The 20,286-nt window shown below is 45.0% G+C and overlaps 6 non-coding genes across 6 annotated transcripts; all 6 read left to right on the forward strand.

Moving 5' to 3' along the window:
- The first annotated feature begins 858 nt into the window (after nt 1–858).
- TRNAR-UCG (transfer RNA arginine (anticodon UCG)) lies at nt 859–930 on the forward strand. Its single transcript has one exon. It is a non-coding gene; the product is annotated as a tRNA-Arg (tRNA).
- Nucleotides 931–2,826: 1,896 nt separating this feature from the next.
- On the forward strand, nt 2,827–2,898 carry TRNAR-UCG (transfer RNA arginine (anticodon UCG)). The gene has a single exon. It is a non-coding gene; the product is annotated as a tRNA-Arg (tRNA).
- Nucleotides 2,899–6,486: 3,588 nt separating this feature from the next.
- Nucleotides 6,487–6,558, forward strand: TRNAG-UCC (transfer RNA glycine (anticodon UCC)). The gene has a single exon. It is a non-coding gene; the product is annotated as a tRNA-Gly (tRNA).
- A 1,891-nt stretch (nt 6,559–8,449) lies between these two features.
- On the forward strand, nt 8,450–8,521 carry TRNAG-UCC (transfer RNA glycine (anticodon UCC)). Its single transcript has one exon. It is a non-coding gene; the product is annotated as a tRNA-Gly (tRNA).
- Nucleotides 8,522–10,908: 2,387 nt separating this feature from the next.
- Nucleotides 10,909–10,980, forward strand: TRNAG-UCC (transfer RNA glycine (anticodon UCC)). The gene has a single exon. It is a non-coding gene; the product is annotated as a tRNA-Gly (tRNA).
- Nucleotides 10,981–13,129: 2,149 nt separating this feature from the next.
- Nucleotides 13,130–13,205, forward strand: TRNAG-UCC (transfer RNA glycine (anticodon UCC)). Its single transcript has one exon. It is a non-coding gene; the product is annotated as a tRNA-Gly (tRNA).
- Nucleotides 13,206–20,286: the final 7,081 nt, after the last annotated feature.

A 20,286-nucleotide genomic window follows, 5' to 3' on the forward strand; every position in this document is an offset into this window, starting at 1 on the left:
GCTGTTTATTCTATTGCAAGAAAGCCAATTGGCTTTTTGACGAAAACGCCCATTTTAAAAAGTCAGAGTTTCATGTTTCAGATTCTACTGCAACAAGATAAGTTCTGAGGCTAAAGTGTGGAAAACTTCTACTATTGCTTCACCACTGTTAACGCCTTTCCGTTCATTGACACCTCCGCTGCGTCACAGGCAACGAGTCGATTGTTGACTCAGAGGCCGCGCTTACAATAATGATAGCAGTGATCACAATTTTATAGGCAGCCAAATTCAGACACGGCACGGTGCCCCAGCCAATTTTCTGTCACTCTCTGCCCATCGTTACAATGCACGTGTTCCGGATGAACAGCTGAAAGGATCCTCGCGAATTCCGGCGTCCGTGATATAGTGGTTAGCATAGCCGCCTTCTAAGCAGTTGACCCGGGTTCGATTCCCAGCCGACGCACCTTTTCTATGTTGCTTTTTTCTAAGTTGTGTTATAATGCGCAATACCCTGTTTATTCTAGTGCATGAAAGCCATTCGGCTTTTTGACGAAAACGCCCATTTTCACAAGTCAGAGTTTCATGTTTCATATTCTACTGCAACAAGATAAGTTCTGAGGCCAAAGTGTGGCAAACTTCTACTACTGCTTCACCACTGTTAGCGCCTTTACGTTCATTGACACCTCCACTGAATCACAGGTAATGAGTCGATTGTTCACTCAGAGGCCGCGCTTACAATAATGATAGCAGTGATCACAATTTTATAGACAGCCTAATTCAGACACGGGACGGAGCAGCAGGCAATAATTTATCACTCTCTGCCCATCGTTACAATGCACGTGTTCCGGATGAACAGCTGAAGCAGCCTCGCAAATGCTGGCGTCAGTGGTATAGTGGTTAGCATAGCTGCCTTCGAAGCAGTTGTCCCGGGTTTGATTCCCGGCCGACGCATCTTTTCTATCTTGCTTTTTCTAAGTTGTGTTATAATGTGCAATACGCTGTTTGTTCCATTGCACGAAAGCGATTCCGCTGTTTGACGAAAACGCCCGACTATTTTAAAAAGGCAGAGTTTCATGTTTCAGATTCTTCTGCAAGGACATAACTTTTGAGGCTGAAGTTGGGCAAACGTCTACTACTGCTTCAACATTGTTAGTGCCTTTACGTTCATTGACACCTCCACTGAATCACAGGTAATGAGTCGATTGTTCACTCAGAGGCCGCGCTTACAATAATGATAGCAGTGATCACAATTTTATAGACAGCCTTATTCAGACACGGGACGGAGCAGCAGGCAATAATTTATCACTCTCTGCCCATCGTTTCAATGCACGTGTTCCGGATGAACAGCTGAAAGCAGCCTCGCAAATGCCGGCGTCGATGGTATAGTGGTTAGCATAGCTCCCTTCCAAGCAGTTGACCTGGGTTTGATTCCCAGCCGACGCACCTTTTCTATGTTGCTTTTTTCTAAGTTGTGTTATAATGTGGAATTAGCTGTTTATTCTATTGCACGAAATCAATTCGGCTGTGTGACGAAAACGGCCGACTATTTTAAAAAGTCAGAGTTTCATGTTGCAGATTTTTCTGCAACAAAATAACTTTTGAGGCTGAAGTTGGGCAAACTTCTACTACTGCTTCAACACTGTTAGTGCCTTTAAGTTCATTGACACCTCCGCTGCGTCACAGGCAACGAGTCGATTGTTGACTCAGAGGCCGCGCTTACAATAATGATAGCAGTGATCATAATTTTATAGGCAGCCAAATTCAGACACAGGACGGAGCACCAGGCAATATTCTATCACTCTCTGCCCATCGTTACAATGCACGTGTTCCGGATGAACAGCTGAAGCAGCCTCGCAAATGCTGGAGTCAGTGGTATAGTGGTTAGCATAGCTGCCTTCCAAGCAGTTGTGCCGGGTTTGATTCCCGGCCGACGCGTCTTTTCTATCTTCCTCTTTTCTAAGTTGTGTTATAGTGTGCAATACGCTGTTTGTTCTATTGCACGAAAGCGATTCAACTGTTTGACGAAAACGCCCGACTATTGTAAAAAGTCAGAGTTTCATGTTTCGGATTCTTCTGCAAGGACATAACTTTTGAGGCTGAAGTTGGGCAAACGTCTACTACTGCTTCAACACTGTTAGCGCCTTTACGTTCATTGACACCTCCGCTGTGTCACAGGTAACGAGTCGATTGTTGACTCAGAGGCCGCGCTTACAATAATGATAGCAGTGATCATAATTTTATAGGCAGCCAAATTCAGACATAGGACGGAGCACCAGGCAATATTCTATCACTCTCTGCCCATCGTTACAATGCACGTGTTATGGATGAACAGCTGAAAGCAGCCTCGCAAATGCTGGGGTTGGTGGTATAGTGGTTAGCATAGCGGCCTTCCAAGCAGTTGACCCTTGTTTGATTCCCAGCCGACGCACCTTTTCTATCTTGCTTTTTTCTAAGTTGTGTTATAATGTGCAATACGCTGTTTATACTATTGCACGAAAGTCACTCGGCTGTTTGACGAAAACGCCCAACTATTTTAAAAAGTCAGAGTTTCATGTTTCAGATTCTTCTGCAGCAAGATAACTTCTGAGGCTGATATTGGGCTAACTTCTACAAATGCTTCACTACTGTTAGCGCCTTTACGTTCAATGAAACCTCCGCTGCGTCACAGGCAACGAGTCGATTGTTGACTCAGAGGCCTCGCTTACAATAATGATAGCAGTGATCACAATTTTATAGGCAGCCGAATTCAGAGACGGGACGGAGCGCCAGGCAATACTTTATCACTCTAGCCCATCGTTACAATGCACGTGTTCCGGATGAACAGCTGAAGCAGCCTCGCAAATGCTGGCGTCAGTGGTATAGTGGTTAGCATAGCTGCCTTCGAAGCAGTTGTCCCGGGTTTGATTCCCGGCCGACGCATCTTTTCTATCTTGCTCTTTTCTAAGTTGTGTTATAATGTGGAATACGCTGTTTATTCTATTGCACGAAAGCAATTCGGCTGTTTGACGAAAACGGACGACTATTTTAAAAAGTCAGAGTTTCACGTTTCAGATTTTTCTGCAACAAAATAACTTTTGAGGCTGAAGTTGGGCAAACTTCTACTACTGCTTTAACACTGTTAGTGCCTTTAAGTTCATTGACACCTCCGCTGCGTCACAGGCAACGAGTCGATTGTTGACTCAGAGGCCGCGCTTACAATAATGATAGCAGTGATCACAATTTTATAGACAGCAGAATTTTAAAGACTATTTTAAAAAGTCAGAGATTCATGTTTCAGATTTTACTGCAACAAGATAACTTCTCAGGCTGAAGTGTTGCAAACTTATACTACTGCTTTACCACTGTTAGTGCCTTCACGTTCATTGACACCTCCACTGAGTCAGGGGTAACGAGTCGACTGTTGACTCAGAGGCCGCGCTTAAAATAATGATAGCAGTGATCACAATTTTATAGGAAGCCGAATTCAGACACAGGACGGAGCACCAGGCAATACTTTATCACTTTAGCCCTTCGTTACAATGCACGTGTTCCGTCTGAACAGCCTAAAACAGCCTGGCAAATGCTGGCGTCGATGGCATATTGGTTAGTATAGCTCCCTTCCAAGCAGTTGACCTGAGTTTGATTCCCAGCCGACGCACCTTTTCTATGTTGCTTTTTTCTAAGTTGGTTTATAATGTGCAATACGCTTTTTATTCTATTGCATGAAAGCCAATCAGCTATTTGACAAAAACGCCCATTTTAAAAAGTCGGAGTTTCATGTTTCAGATTCTACTGCAACAACATAAGTTCTGAGGCTGAAGTTGGGCAAACGTCTACTACTGCTTCAACACTGTTAGCGCCTTTACCTTCATTGACACCTTCGCTGCGTCACAGGTAACGAGTCGATTGTTGACTCAGAGGCCTCGCTTACAATAATGATAGAAGTTATCACAATTTTATAGGCAGCCAAGTTCAGACACGGCACGGAGCCCCAGCCAATTTTCTGTCACTCTCTGCCCATCGTTACAATACACGTGTTCCGGATAAACAGCTGAAGCACCCTCGCAAATGCTGGCGTCAGTAGTAAAGTGGTTAGCATAGCTGCCTTCCAAACAGTTGACCCGGGTTCGATTCCCGGCCGACGCAACTTTTCTTTGTTGCTTTTGCTAAGTTATGTTATATTGTGCAATATGCTGTTTATTCTATTGCACGAAAGCCATTCGGCTGTTTGACGTAAACACCCGACTATTTTAAAAAGTCGGAGTTTCATGTTTCAGATTCTTCTGCAAGGACATAACTTTTGAGGCTGAAGTTGGGCAAACGTCTACTACTGCTTCAACACTGTTAGCGCCTTTACATGTATTGACACCTCCGCTGCGTCACAGGTAACGAGTCGATTGTTGACTCAGAGCCCTCGCTTACAATAATGATAGAAGTGATCACAATTTCATAGGCAGCCAAATTCAGACACAGGACGGAGCACCAGGCAATATTCTATCACTCTCTGCCCATCGTTACAATGCACGTGTTATGGATGAACAGCTGAAAGCAGCCTCGCAAATGCTGGGGTTGGTGGTATAGTGGTTAGCATAGCTGCCTTCCAAGCAGTTGACCCTGGTTTGATTCCCAGCCGACGCACCTTTTCTATCTTGCTTTTTTCTAAGTTGTGTTATATAGTGCAATACGCTGTTTATACTATTGCACGAAAGTCACTCGGCTGTTTGACGAAAACGCCCAACTATTTTAAAAAGTCAAAGTTTCATGTTTCAGATTCTTCTGCAGCAAGATAACTTCTGAGGCTGATATTGGGCTAACTTCTACAAATGCTTCACTACTGTTAGCGCCTTTACGTTCATTGAAAGCTCCGCTGCGTCACAGGCAACGAGTCGATTGTTGACTCAGAGGCCGCGTTTACAATAATGATAGCAGTGATCACAATTTTATAGGCAGCCAAATTCAGACACGCAACAGAGCACCAGGCAATATTCTATCACTCTAGCCCATCATTAAAATGCACGTGTTCCGGATGAACAGCTGAAAGCAGCCTGGCAAATGCTGCTGTTGGTGGTATAGTGGTTAGCAATGCTTCCTTCCAAGCAGTTGACCTGGGTTTGATTCCCAGCCGACGCACCTTTTCTATGTTGCTTTATTATAAGTTGTGTTATATTGTGCAATACGCTGTTTATTCTATTGCATGAAAGCGATTCGGCTCTTTGGCGAAAACGCCCATTTTAACAAGTCATTGTTTTATGTTTCAGATTCTACTGCAACAAGATAAGTTCTGAGGCTAAAGTGTGGCAAACTTCTACTATTGCTTCACCAGTGTTAGCGCCTTTACATTCATTGACACCTCCGCTGCGTCACAGGTGACGAGTCGATTGTTGACTCAGAGGCCACGCTTAATATAATAATAGCAGTGAGCACAATTTTATAGGCAGCCAATTTCAGACACGGGACTGAGCACCAGGCAATATTTTATCACTCTCTGCCCATCGTTTCAATGCACGTGTTCCGGATGAACAGCTGAAAGCAGCCTCGCAAATGCTGGCGTCAGTGGTATAGTGGTTAGCATAGCTGCCTTCCAAGCAGTTGACCCGGGTTTGATTCCCAGCCGACGCACCTTTCCTATGTCGCTTTTTTCTAAGTTGGGTTATAATGTGCATTACGCTGTTTATTCTATTGCATGACAGCCAATCGGCTATTTGACAAAAACGCCCATTTTAAGAAGTCAGAGTTTCATGTTTCAGAATCTACTGCAACAAGATAAGTTCTGAGGCTAAAGTGGGGCAAACTTCTACTATTGCTTCACCACTGTTAGCGCCTTTCCGTTCATTGACACCTCCGCTGCGTCACAGGGGACGAGTCGATTGTTGACTCAGAGGCCACGCTTACAATAATGATAGCAGTGTTCACAATTTTATAGGCAGCCAAATTCAGACACGGGACGGAGCACCAGGCAATATTCTATCACTCTCTGCCCATCGTTACAATGCACGTGTTCCGGACGAACAGCTGAAAGCAGCCTCGCAAATGCTGGCGTCGGTGTTATAGTGGTTAGCATAGCTGCCTTCCACGCAGTTGACCCGGGTTTGATTTCCCTGCGACGCTTCTTTTCTATGTTGCTTTTTTGTAAGTTGTGTTATATTGTGCAACACGCTGTTTATTCCATTGCACGAAAGCCATTCGGCTGTTTGACAAAAATGCCCGGCTATTTTAAAAGTCAGAGTTTCATGTTTCAGATTCTTCTGCAAGAAAATAACTTTTGAGGCTGTAGTTGGGCGAACGTCTGCTACTGCTTCAACACTGTTAGCGCCTTTACCTTCATTGACACCTCCGCTACGTCACAGAAAACGAGTCGATTGTTGACTCAGAGGCCTCGCTTACAATATTGACAGAAGTGATCACAATTTTATAGACAGCCTAATTCAGACACGGGACGGAGCACCAGGCAATAATTTATCACTGTCTGCCCATCATTACAATGCACGTGTTCTGGATGAACAGCTGAAAGCAGCCTCGCAAATGCTGGCGTCAGTGGTATAGTGGTTAGCATAGCTGCCTTCCAAGCAGTTGACCCGGGTTTGATTCCCGGCCGACGCATCTTTTCTATGTTGTTTTTGCTAAGTTGTGTTATATTGTGCAATATGCTGTTTATTCTTTTGCACGAAAGCAATTCGGCTGTTTGACGAAAACGGCCGACTATTTTAAAAAGTCACAGTTTCATGTTTCAGATTCTTCTGCAACAAAATAACTTTTGAGGCTGAAGTTGGGCAAACTTCTACTACTGCTTCAACACTGTTAGTGCCTTTAGGTTCATTGACACCTCCGCTGAGTCACAGGTAACGAGCCGATTGTTGACTCAGAGGCCGCGCTTACAATAATGATAGCAGTGATCACAATTTTATAGGCAGCCGAATTCAGACACGGGACGGAGCACCAGGCAATATTTTTACACTCTAGCCCATCGTTACAATGCACGTGTTCCGCATGAACAGCTGAAAGCAGCCTGGCAAATGCTGGCGTCGATGGCATAGTGGTTAGCATAGCTCCCTTCCAAGCAGTTGACCTGAGTTTGATTCCCAGCCGACGCACCTTTTCTATGTTGCTTTTTTCTAAGTTGTGTTATAATGTGCAATACGCTGTTTATTCTATTGCATGAAAGCCAATCGGCTATTTGACAAAAACGCCCATTTTAAAAAGTCAGAGTTTCATGTTTCAGATTCTACTGCAACAACATAAGTTCTGAGGCTGAAGTTGGGCAAACGACTACTACTGCTTCACCACTGTTAGCGCCTTTGCGTTCATTGACACCTCCGCTGCGTCACAGGTAACAAGTCAATATTTGACTCAGAGGCCGCGCTTACAATAATGATAGCAGTGTTCACAATTTTATAGGCAGCCAAATTCAGACACGGGACGGAGCACCAGGCAATATTCTATCACTCTCTGCCCATCGTTACAATGCACGTGTTCCGGACGAACAGCTGAAAGCAGCCTCGCAAATGCTGGCAACGGTGTTATAGTGGTTAGCATAGCTGCCTTCCACGCAGTTGACCCGGGTTTGATTTCCCTGCGACGCTTCTTTTCTATGTTGCTTTTTTGTAAGTTGTGTTATATTGTGCAACACGCTGTTTATTCCATTGCACGAAAGCCATTCGGCTGTTTGACAAAAATGCCCGGCTATTTTAAAAGTCAGAGTTTCATGTTTCAGATTCTTCTGCAAGAAAATAACTTTTGAGGCTGTAGTTGGGCGAACGTCTGCTACTGCTTCAACACTGTTAGCGCCTTTACCTTCATTGACACCTCCGCTGCGTCACAGAAAACGAGTCGATTGTTGACTCAGAGGCCTCGCTTACAATATTGACAGAAGTGATCAGAAGTTTATAGGAAGCCAAATTCAGACACGGACGCAGCTCCAGGCAATATTCTATCACTCTCTGCCCTTTGTTACAATGCACGTGTTCCGGATAAACAACTGAAAGCAGCCTCACAAGTGCTGGCGTCAGTGGTATAGTGGTTAGCATAGCTGCCTTCCAATCAGTTGACCCTGGTTTGATTCCCAGCCGACACACCTTTTCTATGTTGCTTTTTTCTAAGTTGTGTTATATTGTGCATTACGCTGTTTATACTATTGCACGAAAGCCACTAGGCTGTTTGACGAAAACGCCCAACTATTTTAAAAAGTCAGAGTTTCATGTTTCAGATTCTTCTGCAGCAAAATAACTTCTGAGGCTGATGTTGGGCTAACTTCCCCTATCGCTTCAACATTGTTAGCGCCTTTACCTTCATTGACACCTCCGCTGCGTCACAGGTAACGAGTCGATTGTTGACTCAGAGGCCTCGCTTACATTAATGATAGAAATGATCATAATTTTATAGGCAGCCGAATTCAGACACTGCACGGAGCACCAGCCAATTTTCTGTCACTCTTTGCCCATCGTTACAATGCACGTGTTCCGGATAAACAGCTGAAGCACCCTCGCAAATGCGGGCGTCGGTGGTATAGTGGTTAGCATAGCTGCCTTCCAAGCAGTTGACCCGGGTTCGATTCCCGGCCGGCGCAACTTTTCTTTGTTGCTTTTGCTAAGTTATGTTATATTGTGCAATATGCTGTTTGCTCTATCGCACGAAAACCATTCGACTGCTTGACAAAAACGCCCGACTATTTCAAAAGTCAGAGTTTCATGTTTCAGATTCTTCTGCAAGAAAATAACTTTTGAGGCTGTAGTTGGGCAAACGTCTGCTACTGCTTCAACACTGTTAGCGCTTTTACCTTCATGGACACCTCCGCTGCGTCACAGGAAATGAGTCGAATGTTGACTAAGAGGCCTCGCTTACAATAATGACAGAAGTGATCACAAGTTGATAGGAAGCCAAATTTAGACACGGACGCAGCTCCAGGCAATATTCCATCACTCTCTGCCCATCTTTACAATGGACGTGTTCCGGATGAACAGCTGAAAGCAGCCTCGCAAATGCTGGCGTCGGTGGTATAGTGGTTAGCATAGCTGCCTTCCAAGCAGTTGACCCTGGTTTGATTCCCAGCCGACACACCTTTCTATGTTGCTTTTTTATAAGTTGTGATATAATGTGCAATACGCTATTTATACTATTGCATGAAAGCCACTAGGCTGTTTGACGAAAACGCTCAACTATTTTAGAAAGTCAGAGTTTCATGTTTCAGATTCTTCTGCAGCAAAATAACTTTTGAGGCTGATGTTGGGCTAACTTCTCCTAATGCATCAACAATGTTAGCGCCTTTATCTTCATTGACACCTCCGCTGCGTCACAGGTAACGAGTCGATTGTTGACTCAGAGGCCTCGCTTACAATAACGATAGAAGTGATCACAATTTTATAGGCAGCCAAATTCAGACACGGCACGGAGCCCCAGCCAATTTTCTGTCACTCTCTGCCCATCGTTACAATGCACGTGTTCCGGATGAACAGCTGAAGCAGCCTCGCAAATGCTGGCGTCAGTGGTATAGTGGTTAGCATAGCTGCCTTCCAAACAGTTGTCTCAGGTTTGATTCCCGGCCGACGCATCTTTTCTATCTTGCTCTTTTCTATGTTGTGGTATATTGTGCAATACGCTGTTTGTTCCATTGCACGAAAGCGATTCCGCTGTTTGACGAAAACGCCCGACTATTTTAAAAAGTCACAGTTGCCTGTTTCAGGTTCTTCTGCAACAAAATAACTTCTGAGGGTGATGTTGGGCTAACTTCTACTAATGCTTCACCACTGTTAGCGCCTTTGCGTTCATTGACACCTCCGCTGCGTCACAGGTAACGAGTCAATATTTGATTCAGAGGCCGCGCTTAAAATAATGATAGCAGTGTTCACAATTTTATAGGCAGCCAAATTCAGACAAGGGACGGAGCACCAGGCAATATTCTATCACTCTCTGCCCATCGTTAAAATGCACGTGTTCCGGACGAACAGCTGAAAGCAGCCTCGCAAATGCTGGCGTCTGTGTTATAGTGGTTAGCATAGCTGCCTTCCAAGCAGTTTTCCCGGGTTTGATTCCCGGCCGACGCATATTTTCTATCTTGCTCTTTTCTAAGTTGTGTTATAATGTGCAATACGCTGTTTGTTCTATTGCACGAAAGCCATTGCGCTGTTTGACGAAAACGCCCAACTATTTTAATAAGTCAGAGTTCCATGTTTCAGAATCTTCTGCAGCAAATTCAATTCTGAGGCTGATGTTGGGCTAACTTCTACTAATGCTTCACTACTGTTAGCGCCTTTACGTTTATTGACACCTCCGCTGCGCCACAGGTAACGAGTCGATATTTGACCCAGAGGCCGCGCTTACAATAATGATAGCAATGATCACAATTTTTTTGGCAGCGAAATTAGGACACGGCAGGGAGCCGCAGCCGACTTTCTGTCACTCTCCGCCCATCGATTAATGCATGTGTTCCGGATGAACAGCTGAAAGGAGCCTCTCAAATTCCTGCATCCGTGGTGTAGTGGTTAGCATAGCTGCCTTCCACGCAGTTGACCCGGGTTTGATTCCCGGGCGACGCTTCTTTTCTATGTTGCTTTTTTGTAAGTTGTGTTATATTGTGCAATACGCTGTTTATTCCATTGCACGAAAGCCATTCGGCTGTTTGACGAAAACGCCCAACTATTTTAAAAAGTCAGAGTTTCATGTTTCAAATTCTTCGTCAACAAAATAACGTCTGACGCTGAAGTTGGGCTAACTTCTACGAATGCTTCACCACTGTTAGCGCCTTTGCGTTCATTGACACCTCCACTGCGTCACAGGTAACGAGTCGATATTTGACTCAGAGGACGCGCTTACGATAATGATAGCAGTGATCACAATTTTTTAGGCAGCCAAATTCAGACACGGCACGGAGCCTCAGCATATTTTCTGTCACTCTCTGCCCATCGTTACAATGCACGTGTTCCGGATGAACAGCTGAAAGCAGCCTCGCAAATGCGGGCGTCGGTAGTATAGTGGTTAGCATAGCTGCCTTCCAAGCAGTTGACATGGGTTTGATTCCCGGCCGACGCAACTTTTCTTTGTTGCTTTTGCTAAGTTATGTTATATTGTGCAATAAGCTGTTTATTCTATTGCACGGAAGCCATTCAGCTGTTTGAAGAAAACGCCCGACTATTTTAAAAAGTCAGAGTTTCATGTTTCAGATTCTTCTGCAAGAAAATAACTTTTGAGGCTGAAGTTTGGCAAATGTCTACTACTGCTTCAACACTGTTAGCGCCTTTACGTTCATTGACACCTCTGCTGCGTCACAGGTAACGAGTCGATTGTTGAATCAGAGGCCGCGCTTACAATATTGATAGCAGTGATCACAATTTTATAGGCAGCCAAATTCAGACACGGGACGGAGCACCAGGCAATATTCTATCACTCACTGCCCATCGTTACAATGCACGTGTTCCGGATGAACAGCTGAAAGCAGCCTCGCAAAAGCTGCCATCGGTGGTCTAGTGGTTAGCATAGCTGCCTTCCAAGCAGCACCCTGGTTTGATTCCCGGCCGACGCAACTTTTCTTTGTTGCTTTTGCTAAGTTATGTTATATTGTGCAATACGCTGTTTGCCCTATTGCACGAAAGCCATTCGACTGTTTGACAGAAATGCCCGGCTATTTTTAAAGTCAGAGTTTCATGTTTCAGATTCTTCTGCAAGAAAATAACTTTTGAGGCTGTAGTTGGGCGAACGTCTGCTACTGCTTCAACACTGTTAGCGCCTTTACCTTCATTGACACCTCCGCTGCGTCACAGGTAACGAGTCGATTGTTGACTCAGAGGCCTCGCTTACAATATTGACAGAAGTGATCAGAAGTTCATAGGAAGCCAAATTCAGACACGGACGCAGCTCCAGGCAATATTCTATCACTATCTGCCCATCGTTACAATGCACGTGTTCCGGATGAACAGCTGAAAGCAGCCTCGCAAATGCTGGCGTCGGTGGTATAGTGGTTAGCATAGCTGCCTTCTAAGCAGTTGACCCGGGTGTCATTCCCAGCTGACGCACCTTTTCTATGCTGCTTTTTTCTAAGTTGCGTTTTAATGTGCAATACGCTGTTTAAACTATTGCACGAAAGCCATTGCGCTGTTTGACGAAAACGCCCAACTATTTTAAAAAGTCAGAGTTCCATGTTTCAGATTCTTCTGCAGCAAAAACACTTCTGAGGCTGATGTTGGGGTAACTTCTACTATTGCTTTGATTGATTGATTTGTGGGGTTTAACGTCCCAAAACCACGATATGATTATGAGAGACGCCGTAGTGGAGGGCTCCGGAAATTTTGATCACCTGGGGTTCTTTAACGTGCACCCAAATCTGAGCACACGGGCCTACAACATTTCCGCCTCAATCGGAAATGCAGCCGCCGCAGCCGGGATTCGAACCCGCGCCCTGCGGGTCAGCAGCCGAGTACCTTAGCCACTAGACCACCGCGGCGGGGCTACCTTCTACTATTGCTTCACTACTGTTAGCGCCTTTACGTTCATTGACACCTCCGCTGCGTCACAGGTAACGAGTCGATATTTGACCCAGAGGCCGCGCTTACAATAATGATAGCAGTGATCACAATTTTATAGGCAGCCAAATTCAGACACGGCATGGAGCGCTAGGCAATTTTCTGTCACTCTCTACCCATCGTTACAATGCGCGTGTTCCCGATTAACAGCTGAAAGCAGCGTCGCAACTGCCGGCGTCGGTGGTATAGTGGTTAGCATAGCTCCCTACCAAGCCGTTGACCCGGGTTTGATTCCCAGCCGACGCACCTTTTCTATGTTGCTTTTTTCTAAGTGGTGTTATTATGTGGAATACGCTGTTTATTCTATTGCACGAAAGCAATTCGGCTGTTTGACAAAAACGGCCGACTATTTTAAAAAGTCAGAGTTTCATGCTTCAGATTCTACTGCAACAAGATAACTTCTGAGGCTCAAGTGTTGCAAACTTCTACTACTGCTTCACCACTGTTAGTGCCTTTAAGTTCATTGACAGCTCCGCTGATTCACAGGTAACGCTTCGATTGTTGACTCAGAGGCCGCGCTTACAATAATGATAGCAGTGATCACAATTTTATAGGCCACCAAATAGAGACACGGCACGGAGCCCCAGCCGACTTTCTGTCAGTCTCTGCCCATCGTTTATTGCACGTGTTCCGGATGAACAGTTGAAAGGAGCCTCGCAAATGCGGGATTCGGTGGTATAGTGGTTAGCATAGCTGCCTTCCAAGCAGTTGACCCGGGTTCGATTCCTGGCCGACGCAACTTTTCTGTGTTGCTTTTGCTAAGTTATGTTATATTTTGCAATATGCTGTTTATTCTATTGCACAAAAGCCATTCGGCTGTTTGACGAAAACGCCCGACTATTTTAAAACGTCAGAGTTTCATGTTTCAGATTCTTCTGCAAGAAAATAACTTCTGAGGGTGATGTTGGGCTAACTTCTACTAATGCTTCACCACTGTTAGCGCCTTTGCGTTCATGGACACCTCCGCTGCGTCACAGGAAACGAGTCGAATGTTGACTAAGAGGCCTCGCTTACAATAATGACAGAAGTGATCACAAGTTTATAGGAAGCCAAAATTAGACACGGACGCAGCTCCAGGCAATATTCTATCACTCTCTGCCCATCTTTACAATGGACGTGTTCCGGATGAACAGCTGAAAGCAGCCTCGCAAATGCTGGCGTCGGTGGTATAGTGGTTAGCATCGCTGCCTTCCAAGCAGTTGACCCTGGTTTGATTCCCAGCCGGCACACCTTTCTATGTTGCTTTTTTATAAGTTGTGTTATATTGTGCAATACGCTATTTATACTATTGCATGAAAGCCACTAGGCTGTTTGACGAAAACGCCCAACTATTTTAAAAAGTCAGAGTTTCATGTTTCAGATTCTTCTGCAGCAAAATAACTTTTGAGGCTGATGTTGGGCTAACTTTTCCTAATGCATCAACAATGTTAGCGCCTTTATCTTCATTGACACCTCCGCTGCGTCACAGGTAACGAGTCGATTGTTGACTCAGAGGCCTCGCTTACAATAACGATAAAAGTGATCACAATTTTATAGGCAGCCAAATTCAGACACGGCAAGGAGCCCCAGCCAATTTTCTGTCACTCTCTGCCTATCGTTACAATGCACGTGTTCCGGATGAACAGCTGAAGCAGCCTCGCAAATGCTGGCGTCAGTGGTATAGTGGTTAGCATAGCTGCCTTCCAAGCAGTTGTCTCAGGTTTGATTCCCGGCCGACGCATCTTTTCTATCTTGCTCTTTTCTATGTTGTGGTATAATATGCAATACGCTGTTTGTTCCATTGCACGAAAGCAATTCCGCTGTTTGACGAAAACTCCCGACTATTTTAAAAAGTCACAGTTGCCTGTTTCAGGTTCTTCTGCAACAAAATAACTTCTGAGGGTGATGTTGGGCTAACTTCTACTAATGCTTCACCACTGTTAGCGCCTTTGCGTTCATTGACACCTCCGCTGCGTCACAGGTAACGAGTCAATATTTGACTCAGAGGCCGCGCTTAAAATAATGATAGCAGTGTTCACAATTTTATAGGCAGCCAAATTCAGACAAGGGACGGAGCACCAGGCAATATTCTATCACTCTCTGCCCATCGTTACAATGCACGTGTTCCGGACGAACAGCTGAAAGCAGCCTCGCAAATGCTGGCGTCGGTGTTATAGTGGTTAGCATAGCTGCCTTCTAAGCAGTTTACCCGGGTTTCATACCCAGCTGACGCACCTTTTCTATGCTGCTTTTTTCTAAGTTGTGTTATAATGTGCAATACGCTGTTTAAACTATTGCACGAAAGCCGTTGCGCTGTTTGACGAAAACGCCCAACTATTTTAATAAGTCAGAGTTCCATGTTTCAGAATCTTCTGCAGCAAAATCACTTCTGAGGCTGATGTTGGGCTAACTTCTACTAATGCTTCACTACTGTTAGCGCCTTTACGTTTTTTGACACCTCCGCTGCGTCACAGGTAACGAGTCGATATTTGACCCAGAGGCCGCGCTTACAATAATGATAGCAATGATCACAATTTTTTTGGCAGCCAAATTAAGACACGGCAGGGAGCCGCAGCCGATTTTCTGTCACTCTCTGCCCATCGTTACAATGCACGAGTTCCGGATGAACAGCTGAAGCAGCCGCGCAAATGCTGGCGTCAGTGGTATAGTGGTTAGCATAGCTGCCTTCCAAGCAGTTTTCCCGGGTTTGATTCCCGGCCGACGCATATTTTCTATCTTGCTCTTTTCTAAGTTGTGTTATAATGTGCAATACGCTGTTTGTTCTAATGCACGAAAGTCACTCGGCTGTTTGACGAAAACGCCCAACTATTTTAAAAAGTCAGAGTTTCATGTTTCAGATTCTTCTGCAGCAAGATAACATCTGAGGCTGATATTGGGCTAACTTCCACTAATGCTTCACTACTGTTAGCGCCTTTACGTTCATTGACACCTCCGCTGCGTCACAGGTAACGAGTGGATTGTTGACTCATAGGCCGCGCGTACAATAATGATAGCAGTGATCACAATTTTATAGGCAGCCAATTCAGACACGGGACGGAGCACCAGGCAATATTCTATCACTCTCTGTCCATCGTAAAAATGCACGTGTTCCGGATGAACAGCTGAAAGCAGCCTCGCAAATGAGGGCGTCGGTGGTATAGTGGTTAGCATAGCTGCCTTCCAGGCAGTTGACCCGGGTTCGATTCCCAGCCGACACAACTTTTCTTTGTTGCTTTTGCTAAGTTATGTTACATTGTGCAATAAGCTGTTTATTCTATTGCACGAAAGCCATTCAGCTGTTTGAAGAAAATCGCCCGACTATTTTAAAAAGTCAGAGTTTCATGTTTCAGATTCTACTGCAAGAAAATAACTTTTAAGGCTGAAGTTGGGTGAATGTCTACTACTGCTTCAACACTGTTAGCGCCTTTACGTTCAATGACACCTCCGCTGCGTCACAGGTAACGAGTCGATTGTTGAATCAGAGGCGGCGCTTACAATTATGATAGCAGTGATCACAATTTTATAGGCAGCCAAATTCAGACACGGGACGGAGCACCAGGCAATATTCTATCACTCTCTGCCCATCGTTACAATGCACGTGTTTCGGACGAACAGCTGAAAGCAGCCTCGCAAATGCTGGCGTCGGTGTTATAGTGGTTAGCATAGCTGCTTTCTAAGCAGTCGACCCGGGTTTGATTCCCAGCCGACGCACCTTTTCTATCTTGCTCTTTTCTAAGTTGTGTTATAATGTGCAATACGCTGTTTATACTATTGCACGAAAGTCTCTCGCCTCTTTGACGAAAACGCCCAACTATTTTAAAAAGTCAGAGTTTCATGTTTCAGATTCTTTTGCAGCAAGATAACTTCTGAGGCTGATGTTGGGATAAGTTCCACTAATGCATCACTATTGTTAGCGCCTTTACGTTCATTGACACCTCCGCTGCGTCACAGGTAACGAGTCGATTGTTGACTCAGAGGCCTCGCTTACAATAATGATAGCAGTGATCACAATTTTATAGGCAGCCAAATTCAGACATGGGACGGAGCACCAGGAAATATTCTATCACTCTCTGCCCATCGTTACAATGCACGTGTTCCGGACGAACAGCTGAAAGCAGCCTCGCAAATGCTGGCGTCGGTGTTATAGTGGTTAGCATAGCTGCCTTCTAAGCAGCTGACCCGGGTTTGATTCCCAGCCGACGCACCTTTTCTATCTTCCTTTTTTCTAAGTTGTGTTATAATGTGCAATACGCTGTTTATACTATTGCACGAAAGTCTCTCGGCTGTTTGACGAAAACGCCCAACTATTTTAAAAAGTCAGAGTTTCATGTTTCAGATTCTTCTGCAGCAAGATAACTTCTGAGGCCGATGTTGGGCTAACTTCCACTAATGCTTCACTACTGTTAGCGCCTTTACGTTCATTGACACTTCCGCTGCGTCACAGGTAACGAGTCGATTGTTGACTCAGAGGCCTCGCTTACAATAATGATAGCAGTGATCACAAGTTTATAGGCAGCCAAATTCAGACACGGCACGGAGCCCCAGCCGACTTTCTGTCTTTCTCAGCCCATCGTTTAATGCACGTGTTCCGGATGAACAGCTTAAAGGAGCCTCGCAAATTCTGGCATCCGTGGTATAGTGGTTAGCATAGCTGCCTTCCAAGCAGTTGACCCATGTCTGATTCCCGGGCGACGCATCTTTTCTATGTTGCTTTTTTCTAAGTTTTGTTATAATGTGCAATACGGTGTTTATTCTATTGCATGAAAGCCATTTGGCTATTTGACCAAAACACCCGACAATTTTAAAAAGTCACAGTTGCCTGTTTCAGGTTCTTCTGCAACAAAATAACTTGTTAGGGTGATGTTGGGCTAACTTCTACTAATGCTTCACCACTGTTAGCGCCTTTGCGTTCATTGACACCTCCGCGGCGTCACAGGTAACGAGTCAATAATTGACTCAGAGGCCGCGCTTACAATAATGATAGCAGTGTTCACAATTTTAGAGGCACCCGAATTCAGACACGGGACGGAGCACCAGGCAATAATCTATCACTCTCTGCCCATCGTTACAATGCACGTGTTCCGGACGAACAGCTGAAAGCAGCCTCGCAAATGCTGGCGTTGGTGTTATAGTGGTTAGCATAGCTGCCTTCTAAGCAGTTGACTCGGGTTTGATTCTCGGCTGACGCACCTTTTCTATGCTGCTCTTTTCTAAGTTGTGTTATAATGTGCAATACGCTGTTTAAACTATTGCACGAAAGCCATTCCGCTGTTTGACGAAAACGCCCAACTATTTTAAAAAGTCAGAGTTCCATGTTTCAGAATCTTCTGCAGCAAAATCACTTCTGAGGCTGTCGTTGGGCTAACTTCTACTAATGCTTCACTACTGTTAGCGCCTTTACGTTCATCGACACCTCCGCTGCGTCACAGGTAACGAGTCGATACTTGACCCAGAGGCCGCGCTTGCAATAATGATAGCAGTGTTCACAATTTTTAGGCAGCCAAATTCAGACACGGCACGGAGCCTCAGCCAATTTTCTGGCACTCTCTGTCCATCGTAACAATGCACGTGTTCCGGATGAACAGCTGAAAGCAGCCTCGCAAATGCGGGCGTCGGTGGTATAGTGGTTAGCATAGCTGCCTTCCAGGCAGTTGACCCGGGTTCGATTCCCAGCCGACACAACTTTTCTTTGTTGCTTTTGCTAAGTTATGTTACATTGTGCAATAAGCTGTTTATTCTATTGCACGAAAGCCATTCAGCTGTTTGAAGAAAATCGCCCGACTATTTTAAAAAGTCAGAGTTTCATGTTTCAGATTCTACTGCAAGAAAATAACTTTTAAGGCTGAAGTTGGGTGAATGTCTACTACTGCTTCAACACTGTTAGCGCCTTTACGTTCAATGACACCTCCGCTGCGTCACAGGTAACGAGTCGATTGTTGAATCAGAGGCGGCGCTTACAATTATGATAGCAGTGATCACAATTTTATAGGCAGCCAAATTCAGACACGGGACGGAGCACCAGGCAATATTCTATCACTCTCTGCCCATCGTTACAATGCACGTGTTTCGGACGAACAGCTGAAAGCAGCCTCGCAAATGCTGGCGTCGGTGTTATAGTGGTTAGCATAGCTGCTTTCTAAGCAGTCGACCCGGGTTTGATTCCCAGCCGACGCACCTTTTCTATCTTGCTCTTTTCTAAGTTGTGTTATAATGTGCAATACGCTGTTTATACTATTGCACGAAAGTCTCTCGCCTCTTTGACGAAAACGCCCAACTATTTTAAAAAGTCAGAGTTTCATGTTTCAGATTCTTTTGCAGCAAGATAACTTCTGAGGCTGATGTTGGGATAAGTTCCACTAATGCATCACTATTGTTAGCGCCTTTACGTTCATTGACACCTCCGCTGCGTCACAGGTAACGAGTCGATTGTTGACTCAGAGGCCTCGCTTACAATAATGATAGCAGTGATCACAATTTTATAGGCAGCCAAATTCAGACATGGGACGGAGCACCAGGAAATATTCTATCACTCTCTGCCCATCGTTACAATGCACGTGTTCCGGACGAACAGCTGAAAGCAGCCTCGCAAATGCTGGCGTCGGTGTTATAGTGGTTAGCATAGCTGCCTTCTAAGCAGCTGACCCGGGTTTGATTCCCAGCCGACGCACCTTTTCTATCTTCCTTTTTTCTAAGTTGTGTTATAATGTGCAATACGCTGTTTATACTATTGCACGAAAGTCTCTCGGCTGTTTGACGAAAACGCCCAACTATTTTAAAAAGTCAGAGTTTCATGTTTCAGATTCTTCTGCAGCAAGATAACTTCTGAGGCCGATGTTGGGCTAACTTCCACTAATGCTTCACTACTGTTAGCGCCTTTACGTTCATTGACACTTCCGCTGCGTCACAGGTAACGAGTCGATTGTTGACTCAGAGGCCTCGCTTACAATAATGATAGCAGTGATCACAAGTTTATAGGCAGCCAAATTCAGACACGGCACGGAGCCCCAGCCGACTTTCTGTCTTTCTCAGCCCATCGTTTAATGCACGTGTTCCGGATGAACAGCTTAAAGGAGCCTCGCAAATTCTGGCATCCGTGGTATAGTGGTTAGCATAGCTGCCTTCCAAGCAGTTGACCCATGTCTGATTCCCGGGCGACGCATCTTTTCTATGTTGCTTTTTTCTAAGTTTTGTTATAATGTGCAATACGGTGTTTATTCTATTGCATGAAAGCCATTTGGCTATTTGACCAAAACACCCGACAATTTTAAAAAGTCACAGTTGCCTGTTTCAGGTTCTTCTGCAACAAAATAACTTGTTAGGGTGATGTTGGGCTAACTTCTACTAATGCTTCACCACTGTTAGCGCCTTTGCGTTCATTGACACCTCCGCGGCGTCACAGGTAACGAGTCAATAATTGACTCAGAGGCCGCGCTTACAATAATGATAGCAGTGTTCACAATTTTAGAGGCACCCGAATTCAGACACGGGACGGAGCACCAGGCAATAATCTATCACTCTCTGCCCATCGTTACAATGCACGTGTTCCGGACGAACAGCTGAAAGCAGCCTCGCAAATGCTGGCGTTGGTGTTATAGTGGTTAGCATAGCTGCCTTCTAAGCAGTTGACTCGGGTTTGATTCTCGGCTGACGCACCTTTTCTATGCTGCTCTTTTCTAAGTTGTGTTATAATGTGCAATACGCTGTTTAAACTATTGCACGAAAGCCATTCCGCTGTTTGACGAAAACGCCCAACTATTTTAAAAAGTCAGAGTTCCATGTTTCAGAATCTTCTGCAGCAAAATCACTTCTGAGGCTGTCGTTGGGCTAACTTCTACTAATG

Source organism: Rhipicephalus microplus, chromosome 8 (genome assembly GCF_043290135.1).
Source record: "Rhipicephalus microplus isolate Deutch F79 chromosome 8, USDA_Rmic, whole genome shotgun sequence".
Lineage (NCBI taxonomy): Eukaryota > Metazoa > Arthropoda > Arachnida > Ixodida > Ixodidae > Rhipicephalus > Rhipicephalus microplus.